General features: G+C 37.5%; 1 pseudogene; it reads left to right on the plus strand.

Moving 5' to 3' along the window:
- The first annotated feature begins 6,291 nt into the window (after positions 1 to 6,291).
- Positions 6,292 to 7,615, plus strand: LOC110114516 (annotated as a pseudogene).
- Positions 7,616 to 12,074: the final 4,459 nt, after the last annotated feature.

Raw genomic sequence — 12,074 nt, forward strand, 5'->3', positions numbered from 1 at the left:
TCCAACAGCAGCGTCGGACGAAAAGCGCTCCGTGGCCTCCAAAACCCAATATTCCTCTTTTTCCCTTTCTCTTTCTCTCTCTAAAACAGATATTTTGATTTTAAAATGATTTTCTCTCTCATCAAAACGACCAGATTTTCTTATATCATAAAGCAGATCGGCCCGGCCGATCGCCAGATCGTCCCGGGACGATCAGACCAACAAATATCGTCCTGGACGGTTCCCAGAACTATTCTTCGGCCGATATTTTCTACAGTGCAGATCGGCCTGGACGATCCCACTATCGTCCCGGACGATCCAGAGAGGAAAATCCAAATCATAGAGGAACAGTAAGGGAACGAGGTCTCACATGACTGACACTGACACCAGACCGGAGGGGGCCTGGCTCGACGAATCCACGTCGACGATCCGGTGGCGGTCATCGGATAACTCCAAGAACTTCTCGGAGGAGAGGGATCACCACCTGAAATCCTTCATGATACAGAAACCTAAAAAAAAAAGTAAAATTACTCAATTCTTATTCATCTCAAAATCTATCTCTTACAAGCAAATGCTACCTATTTATAGACAAATGTAACTCATAATAGGCTACACTCAAAACAAGAGAATGCTAATTCTATGTAGCCATATACGCTATCAAAAGAAATAAAACTAGACTGAAGTTTAATCGGATAAATCAGCTCAGCTTCGGCGTCATACTACCGGGGTGGAGGAACTTCAGGCTCATAGGAAAATGTCCGGTTGGCCATGCCACCATAAGGAGGTGGATTTGGTTGGCTAAACAGATCAGGATATGTCCACCCGCTGTCAATTTTCCTACCAATCTTTAATTTCTCAATAGCAGCATAAGCATATGGAATTGGCTTATCATAATCCTTGGGATTCAGAAACTCATTTATACTAAAAATGGTTATAGTTGATCTTATTTTTTGCTTGGCATCGTTGAGCGTTGCCCCCAACCTTGTGAAAATACCACAACTGAGAATACAAACTTTGTCTAGTGGAGTAGATGGATCAAGCTTGGCAAGATAGCCATTGTGAACTATAGTGTATTCACGAGATGTAGAAGTTTCGAGGAAGTGGTGGCTGGAAGTTCCTTTTGCTGAAAATCTTGATCTTCCATCACTTAACATTATACTTCCATCAGTATTAATCTGCAACAAATCATACATATTATTCTTTTCTGATTCACAATGCACACATTACTTGCATTCGCCTGTGAAGATAGGAAGAATATTGTTTCCTTCCTTGAGTCCAGTAACATCGCAGCCAACATGATCACATTCAAATGCAGGAATCATGGCATTAACACTTCCTGTGCAATCGTCTCCACCATTATTCTTTTCTTCAATAACCTCTTTAATTGGCTTGCTCTTATCATCATTATTCACAGGCGTATCAACATCAATAAATTCAAAGAACAAGTCATCATCGTATACGTCATACACGGGTTCATCAAAGATAGGCCAAGATGGCGATTTCGGCAATGAATCTTCAATTTCTTCGCAGCTGAACTCGATCGAGGGTGGGGTCGAAGAGATCTGATTATCTTCAATGCCCTCGTCATTGTCATCGGCTCGTAAGGATCTTCGTTCAATCCTTGACAATCTTAATTTGAGTCGGGCAATTTCTTGTTGAAGTTCTTCTATTTCTGCGTCTTGAAGTGGTCGTTGATGATTCCGGCGAGGTGACATCTTGTCGAGGAAACAATCACCACTTAGACTGAATTCCAATATACAGAAAAATGCAAATAAAATAGAAATTTTCAAATATTGATAGAAGAAACAAATTCCTAAATAGGAGTGGGAAATCGCCTTCTGGAGAAGGTAATCAGCAAAGCTAGCAAACCACAGTTCTTCCTCCTTCCAATTCACTATTCCGTTGTTCTTGCTTGCTGTCTGGCAGGCAAGGAATGCATCAAGAAAGGCTAGCCTTTTGTGAGTTGCTTGTTGGCTAGCTGGAAGGCGTGGAATGAAGATCCAACTGTTGAAGACGTTCAAACTTTTGGAGAAGTCGGTACTTGAAGATGCTCCGGTTGGGAGGTTGGCCGAGAGGCTTGGAATAGACAAATATGACTTCAACTTTCTTGTGAGCCCAGTACTCAATGCAGGATTATGTAGGGTATCATGGCCATAACAGAGAAGAAGGGCATTCTTGTTAAACTTGGAAGAAGAATCTTCTTCTTGATATGTGACAGAATCTTGAATGTAGATGCAATATTCTGCACTCGTTTCTACAGACAGCTGAACTCAATTTCTTCACCACCTGAAAAATCCATTCAGGATACAGAAAGAAAAACAGAGGATGTGCCAAGAAACGGTTTCTTCTTCTAGATCAGAAAACTCAAAAGCTTTCCCTGCCTCGTCGGCAACGCCATCATCTTTCCGGTTCTGATACCAAATGACACCGGACCGGAAAGGGCTCGACGAATCCACGTCAACGATCCGGTGGCGGTCGTCGGATAACTCCAAGAACTTCTCGGAGGAGAGGGATCACCACCTGAAATCCTTCAGGATACAGAAACCCAAAAAAAAATAAAATTACTCAATTCTTATTCATCTCAAAATCTATCTCTTACAAGCAAAGGCTACCTATTTATAAACAAATGTAACTCATAATAGGCTACACTCAAAACAAGAGAACGCTAATTCTATGTAGCCATATACGCTACCAAAAGAAATAAAACTAGACTGAAGTTTAATCGGATAAATTAGCTCAGCTCCGGCGTCAAACACCCAAAATTAAAGCGCGAGGCTGATCAAACGATGTCGGATCGACAAAAAGACTTAGCCGTTGCGTCCAAAATATTATCAACCTTTGAAAACTACAATTTATTTATTCAATTTGAAGCATCCATATTGGTGGCATGGATACTGAGGCAATAACACAAATTTCAAGGAAAATTGACCTCATCGTTGTCCAAATGATGTCCGTTCGTGAAACGGATTTTTCCATTGCAATTGGAATAATGCAAATACTTAAGAACTACATTTTCAATGTTCAATTTGGATCATCCGGGGTGGTGGAATGAATCTCGATGCAAAACATGTATTTCGAGGAAAGAGGCATCGAGGTTGCCCAAATGAAGTGCGATCGCAAAACGGATTGTGTCTTTACAATCAAAACATCTCAAATATCCTAGAATACCTAATGATGACATTCAATTTAACAAATCGAGGGGCATGCGAGGGGGTCGATACGAACATAGAGTCAAAATGACAACATACATATCGAGGAGAATTGGAAAACTAGGCCTCGGCATCATCCGAATGATGTCCGATTGACGAACAGACTTCGCTAGTGCATTAAGAACATCGTCAAAACTCTACATGCACTATCAATTTATTTAATTGAGGTCAACACACAAATCGGGGCAGTTCCAAAATGACAACATGCATATCGAGGAGAATTGGACTTGTCGTTGCCCAAATCAAATCCGATTGCAAAACGGACTTCGTCGTTGCATTCAGGACATCCCAAATATCTTAGAATACCTAAGAATGACATTCAGTGTGACAAATTGAAGATATGTGAGGGGTTAGATACGATATCAAGGTAAAGCATGAATTTCAAGGAAAAGGTCGCTCAATGTTTCCCAAATGACGTCCGATTGACGAACATACTGCTTCGTTGCGACCGGGACATCGGCAATACCCTAAATGCACTACCAATTTTCTAAAATTTATATTAGATGAATTTGACACATTAAACGAGATGAAATACACACGACTTTCGAGGAAATCGTGCATATCATGCAAATCAAGATTTTTTCAGTGATTGTGTCATCACTGCCATCTTTAATTAATGCAATTACCAATTAAGAAAAATCATTATTATTGTTACTCATGAATCTAATCAAAAGAGAAAAGTCAAAAGTAAATTTCAAGTCCAAATTAAATGTTGCATACCTTGTTTCTGTCAAAATGCTTCTCTAACTTCTGCTAAATCCCGCCAATCCCGTTGAGTGAAATCCTCGGACGTCTCATCCTAGGTATCTAGTGACTAGCCTCGGTTGAGTAGCGTGGCTTGTTGTTAAAATGAGGCATAGGGCAGACGCTTTTCTCTCCATCTAGCTCTTCCACTCACTCAAAACCTTCTGATCTTCGAAGAGCCGAATCTCTCTCCTGATCTTCTTGCTGCTATAGCCCTTGCAAACCGTCAACCCCGAGCTCCTTTCAGCCCCGATCCAACCTCAGAAATCGCAAGCAGTGCAGCTCTCTTATACGGAACCTCGCCAGCCGAGTGAATCAGATCCACTTACATGAACTCCACATATCCTGTACACACGCCTCCACTTCAAAACCTCCCCATCCCTTCTCTAATCTCTGAATTCCACAATCAGATCCTCAATTCCACTCCGCCAGGCTTCACCTCCCGTCCGTCCCTACCCACACAGCAGCTGGTTGGAATAAAAATATCTCCTCAAAACACTTCTTCCAAACCCGCCCCCCACCCCCCCCCGTCTACTTCATTCTCTCTTAGTTCTGAAAACCAACCTGCTCAAGCCTTTACTTTCTTGCTCTACCTGAATCCTGGTCCAAGTAGCTGCTCCCATGTTTCCCTCCACTAAGCCAATCAAACTCTTCTTTCTGAAAACTCCCATATGTTGATCGGTCTCCTCTTCCTCCACTGCCGCAGCACCTTCTCGCCTATTTCATTCTATTCATCTTATCGTGGGCGGAAGAAGCCGGGAGAAGGGCCCTACTGTTGCTTCTAAGCTCGGGGAGAACGCCTGAGTTTGTCTGGGTGAGCGTTGATAACATCTTTAGCATACAAGCCACTCTAGAAGACATGGATCTTGTAGTTCATTATGTTGGTCCTTTCAACAAGAAGAGAAATGCAATGATTTGGAAGCTGTTATTTCCTATAAGACGACATATTTAGATGCATGTGAGCATACTAACTATGCATGGAGGGCTAACAATTTCCAAAAAAAAAAAAAAAAGCTGTAGCCCTTGTTTACTGCTGTAAACTTGGTGGAATTTATCCTGGAGTAAGCAATGTAATGGTAGCTGAGCTGTTCGTTTGGCTAGAAGTGATAATATTGTGCAACTAGAGAGACTAAGGAAGCTTCGGCAAGATTGAATTTCCAACAGATCTACTCTGAGCTTAATCATTCTCATGGTAATGAGCTATCACTAAGTTTGGCTCTTCTCAGTCCCTCTGTCTTCAGCTTGGCAAATGGTGCAGACCAGTGCTCTAAAGTAAGCTATTCCGGCATGACACCAAGTTATGTCTAGAGTCGGTAGCTCAATGGATGTAATAAGATGCATAATCTCTTTAAGATTATCATAAGTCATTTACAAATAGAAGAAGCTTCCCTTAGGCCGTCTCCAGCCGATCTTCATTTACGCCTGAATGGCGTTTGGGCCGGCATTTCATTATGACAATGAACAGTGCGATGTCCAATACAATGGCGTCGCACTGTTCATCGCCATTTTTTTATATATTCATAATTATTTTAATTGTAAATGTCTAAATATAAATTTATATTATAAATAATTAAAAAATAAAATATTGGCAGCAGGATTACATTAAAGATATTAAAATAATTCAAAAATTAAAATATTTTTTATGTAATTATTTTTTTAAAGATAAACATTAACATAAAAATTACGATAATTTTCATATCATACATATTTATAATAGAAGACATTGAATGCTACAATACTTAAAAAAAAAAAACTGGAATCAAAATACAAAACAAGTTCGGATATAAAATAAAATAAAATAGCAAGTTATGATAATCTAATAATCCGGAAGAGTGGTGTCAGCTCCTCCAAGATCTATGAGAAATTGTCCAAATGAGCTTGAAGGAGGTTGTTGTTGATCTTGTTGTTGTCCGAACCTCTTTTCTAATATTCGTGCTTGTGCAGCTTGGACAAATGCGACGACTGATATACACCCGTGATTGGGTCTTGAGCAATTTCCACGTACATTCTGCATAAGAGTTTATCTTGCTTATGAGAATATGTAGTTGATCGTATTGACATGTTTTTTTGGAGGCTTAATGGATTTGGAATACTACTAAAAGGGCATGTTATTCACCCCTATTTATATAGTAATTGTAGAGATTCTCAAGTTGTATTGACTGGACATGACAACTCCCTAAATTTGTCCTTTGAGATTCTCACAAATCTCAAGTTGTATTGACTAAACATGACAACTCACTGAATTTGTCCTTTGAGATTCTCACACATCTCAAGTTGGTATTGACTAGACATGACAACTCATTGCACTTATCCTACAAATAAAAAAATTTCTAAGTCATCTCAACATCACAATATCAATATGCATAATAGTTTTCCATCTTCTTCTTCCTCGGATGAAGAAGACACACTCCAACAGATAAATAGTTTACAAGAAGAAGAAATGATGATTCGTCGTGCCATATCAAATAACAATATGATGATCCATTACCTACTTACACGGCCTATTAACTGTGTCTCGACAGGAGGCTCAGTTACAGGCCGCGCTTATATCAACCGTGATCGAGAGGCTGTGGATCGTCGACTCTACCAAGATTACTTTTCAAGTAATCCAGTATACAATGAAACAATGTTCCGACGAAGATATCGAATGTCCAGGACATTGTTCTTGCGCGTGCTTGATGTAGTAAAAGAGCATGATAAGTACTTTCAACAACTAATGGATCGAGCGGATAGGCTTGGTTTATCATCTCTCCAAAAAGTAACAGCCGCCTTTCGGATGTTAGCATATGGATTACCCGTAGATGCCACAGATGAGTATATTAGAATAGGAGAATCAACAACAATCGAATGCGTGAAGAGATTTTGTAGAGCAGTAGTCTAAAAATTTTCAGAGCAATACTAAGATCACTAACAAATAATGATGTGGCTAGACTCCTTCAGATTAATGAACAACGTGGTTTTCCAGGGATGTTGGGGAGTTTAGATTGTATGCATTGAAAGTGGAAAAATTGTCCTACCGGATGGGCTGGGCAATACGCGGGACGTAGTGGATCACCTACAATTATTATAGAAGCCGTGGTAGATTATGATCTTTGGATATGGCATGCTTACTTTGGTTTGACAGGTACAAATAATGATATAAATGTATTATAATCTTCTCACCTATTCTCCAATCTTACTCAAGGCATAGCTCCTCACTGTCGTTACATCATTCAAGGAAAAGAATATAACATAGGTTATTATTTGGCTGATAATATATATCCGAAATGGGCCACCATTGTGCAAACTATTCGGGAACCACGTACTCCAAAGAAATAATATTTTGCAATGAAACAGGAAGCATGTATAAAAGACGTGGAACGTGCTTTTGGAGCTCTCTAATCTCGTTTTGCAATTGTGGCTGGACCAGTTCGTTTTTGGAGCAAAGATGTGTTGCATGATATAATAACTACATGTATAATTTTGCATAACATGATAATCGAAAATGAAAGCAGTCTCACTGGACATATTCAAGTTGCGAGAGAAGCGCCATCCCAGATGTCGAATTAGTGGTGGATGAAAATGCTCAGTTTCAAGAATTTATCGCTCGCCATAAACAAATCAGGAATAAAGATGCCCACATCGCACTACGAAATGCATTAATTGAGCATTTGTGGGATCAATATATTAATTCTAATGTTTAGTTGCTCTTGTATTTTTTTGGTTTTCATTTATGTGTTCTAATGTAATTTTAATTGTATCAAATATATATTTGCTTATTTAGAACATATTAATATCCCAATTTTTTTATATCGAGAAAAGAAACATAATTTTTAAAATTATAATAGGTTTAAAATTGATAAATATAAATATATGATTAAAAAATTTAAAATAAAATAAGAAAAAGAATATGCTAGGAATATTCATTTTTTTATGTTAGAAAATGAAGTTCAATTGGAGTCAAGTTACTGCATTTTAGAGTTTTACTGCATTTTGGAGTGAAAAATGAGTTTTTCGGTTGGAGATGCCCTTATGCCGTGGATCACCTCATATGCTTTTTCACTTTTCTCAAATGCTATCAGGATAGAGATATCTACTTGTTATTAAAGAAATACTTTCTGAACTTGCTAGTTATACAACATAACTGAAGATGTGGAAGAGGTTGATGATTCACTTGGTGATAGTGTTACTGAGGCAAAAGAGGAAACAACGAGAATTTTCAGAGGAGAAGTTACTGGATGTTGAATGAAGAATTAATCCACATTGTCCTTATTAACTACCTTGAAAGCAAAGATGGCAAATTAAGTTATCTTCAACAAAGAGAGGATAGGGAATCTATTAAGAACTCAAATCCTGGTAGCCCTGCATGTTCTATGCATATGTGGGTGTGGGGGACAAGAAAAGAGATGTATCAAAATGTAATAAAAAAAGAGAGGGTGGAGGAGAGTTTCAAAAGAGAGAGAGAGAGAGAGAGAGAGAGAGAGAGAGAGAGGAGGAAGTTAACAAAAAAAAAGAAGAAAAGAAAAATATTCAAAAAAAAAAAAAGACCGTGAGAGAATTTCCAAAAAATAAAAAGAGAAAAAGAGAAAAATTAAAGAATTTTCCTAAACTTGGGAGAACCCACCCTCGGCACTTGCAACGGAGCGAATAACCACTCATGCACGCTTTTTTTAGCACGGTGGGAGGAAGTTCACTTCGGTGCTTGTGACGAGGTGGATAATCCCATTAAAGTCCTTTTTCGATATTTGTGGCGCGCTAAGGGACCACCCATGCATGCTTGGTGATAGTGTGACTGAGGCAAAAGAGGAAACAATGAGAATTTTCAGAGGAGAAGTTACTGGATGTTGAATGAAGAATTAATCCACATTGTACTTATTCACTACCGTGAAAGCAAAGATGGAAAATTAAGTTATCTTCACCAAAGAGAGGATAGGGAATCTATTAAGAACTCAAATCCTGGTAGCCCTGCATGTTCTATGCATATATGTGGGCGTGGGCCGTGGGGGACAAGAAAAGAGATGTATCAAAATGTAATAAAAAAAGAGAGGGTGGAGGAGAGTTTCAAAAAAAAAAAAAAAAGAGAGAGGAGGAAGTTAACAAAAAAAAGAAGAAAAGAAAAAAATTCAAAAAAAATTCAAAAAAAAAAAAAAACATGTGAGAGAATTTAAAAAAAAAAGAGAGAAAAAGAAAAAAAATAAATAATTTTCATAAACTTGGGAGAACCCGCCCTCGACACTTGCAACAGGGCGAATAACCACTAATGCACGCTTTTCTTAGCACGGTGGGAGGAAGTTTGCTTCGGTGCTTGTAACGAGATGGGTAATCCCACTAAAGTCATTTTTTCGGTATTTGTGGCACGCCAAGGGACCATCCATGCATGCTTTTCTTAGTGTGGTGAGATGGAACTTGGTGCGGTGCTTACAATGAAGTGGGTGATCCCTGCACGTGCTTTTCTTAGTACGGCGGGTACAAAAATATAAGTACCCGTATGCGAAGAAAGATATACTTTTTCAAATATCTGCTTTTAAAGACCCATGCACGACTTTCTTGACATAGTGGATGATGAATACTACAACCGTGGTGTCTCACAACACCAACCGTGCACATCTTTCTTAACGTGGCGGGTAGGCTACCTCTTATTTTTTTCTCCTAAATAGGAGAGACGCCAGAAGGCTGCCAAAATTTTATCTGAAAAAGATAAGGACTTGGAACAATATGAGACTTTACTTGAACTTGAACTTGTATTGGGACACAAAATGATTGATAAAATACTTGAAATCTAAATAAGATGAACCCAAATGAACACTGAAAGATTACATTAAAGTCAAAGGAAAATTGAATTTGAACAATGCAAAGGACTTAATTTGAATTCAAGTGCACTTGCACAATGAAGTGAACTCAAACCTTAAATGAACAAGTTGAGGACCAAAGCTTGAATTTGCACTATGGACATGCAGTTGTACTCGAATTAGATTTGCACTTAAATGGGCATTGCACAAATAATTTAAGTTAAAAAGTCCAACACTCAAAGTGAGAGCCATAAATGTTAATCAGTGAACTACAACATGCAAGTAAAGATTTATGAATGAATAAGAGACTCATATTTCAAAAGGGTATGAATTGTTGATTCATTTTCAAGGAATAATAGAAGTTCTCAATGAACTTGATGACTTGCTAATCTCCATACACAAAGAGTTTGTAATGATTGTGATCATTCACATGCAAGCAAAAATCAAATGAAAATGCAATCAAATAGCAATTGATCATTTGTGATATGCAAGCATTAATTGACAATTATGGGTTCTCAATCAAGATCAAATGGATAATCATATATATGGGCATGACACAAGTCATTAAGCAGCGGATCAGACCTTCAAATGATAGGTAAGTGTCAACCATACAAGCAAATGTACAAGAAATTGTGATAGAAGCAAGATCCCACATACAAATTGATTGTAAAAGATGATGCAAGACTTCCAAAAAAGCATCAATGAACAAGACACAATACAAATGGAAAGTAAACTCCCAATGCAAATGTACACTGAGTAAATTCTCAAAGCATACAAGTGATGAACATAAGCGAATAAAGGAGGTCGACATACAATGAATGTAACAAGTTGCAATGCATGTAATAGATCTTGCAAAAGAGAAGTTTCTTACATTTGTAATGCACACAACAACTTTACTAGTGACATTAGAGGAGTTGTAATGAATATATCACTTATACAATTAATGTCAATTTACTCATGGAAGAATATAATAGTTCCCTACAAATGATGACGGCCGACATTGCATGAAAAGATTGGTGGCGAATGCAACTCAACCAACATTTAATAATATTATGCAAGTAAATATATTAAGTCCCCTACAGAAATGGGAGGATCGATGTGCAGCAAATAGACACATGTGAAATAATGATAATCAACAACCACTTAATATCAGTCGAAAAGCACCAGCTCCCCACAAGCAGAAATAGATGATATGCCACAGATATAGGCTCATATAACCTATTATAGAAGACCCGTTATACATCTAATGTATTGGTCACAAGCAAAATGTAGAATAACTACAGTAAATTCAAATGCATGTAGTCAGTTCCAGAAGACTACTCGTATGCAAAGTAATGACCACGAACAAAACAACATGTGAATGTATCTATAATTGTAAAGCAGGAGATTCATTGGTGCACTATAATCAACTTGTAGAAAGCAACATGTAGTGCACGACATTCAACCTGTATAAAGCAGCAAACAACTCAATCCACAAGCTTCTATGCTATGCCACCAGATCTGTAATATTCATACAAGCAGATAGAAGGCATCAACAAAGTTTGAAATAAAGCCATATTCATGCACTGTAGTTTTTGTTGAGACAATTGCTACTTAATTCTTGATTGTTGATATTCTTATAACTTATATAGTTTTTATAATTCAAAATATTATTTTTTTGATTATTATTTCTCCTAATATATTTTGAAAGAATTATTTTAGTGTTTGTGTGTACTAATATTTTAAAAAAATCATACTCTTAGTTGTTAAAGACTTTAAATCAATATCAATTTAGAGTTTATTATAATTAAAGTATGTATTTTTTATTTTATTGAGTATAAGAGAGTGTGATTTAATTGAGTAACTGAGCACACACACATACCGGGGGAGAGTTTAAAATCTAAATTTTTAAAATTGATCGTACTGTATGATATACTTTCGTACGGGACAATCTGATTAGTTATTTTCCCATTCGAGCAATTGAACGAAAAGATTGGAGAAATGTTTTTTAAGTATAGATCGTACTATATGATATATCAATCGTACGTACATCGTCTAGCGTACAAATTGGATGGGTCCCTTTTCATCTAAATTAAATTAAAAATTTTCTGAACGATTCATACTGTATGATGTCGTCATCATACATACACCATCCAGGGTATGAATTGGATGTATCCCTTTTCGTCTAGATAAACTTGAAAAATTTCTGAACTGTTTGTATAATACAATGTCATCATCGTACATACATCGTCCAGGGTATGAATTGGATGGGTCCCTTTTCTTACCAATGAACTTGAAATTTTTTGTAACTGATTATACTGTATGATGTCATCATCGTATGTACGCCATTCAGGATACAAAATTGTGGGGTCCTTCTTTATCCCGACGAAGGTGA

This window comes from Dendrobium catenatum, unplaced genomic scaffold (assembly GCF_001605985.2).
Source record: "Dendrobium catenatum unplaced genomic scaffold, ASM160598v2 fragScaff_scaffold_802, whole genome shotgun sequence".
Lineage (NCBI taxonomy): Eukaryota > Viridiplantae > Streptophyta > Magnoliopsida > Asparagales > Orchidaceae > Dendrobium > Dendrobium catenatum.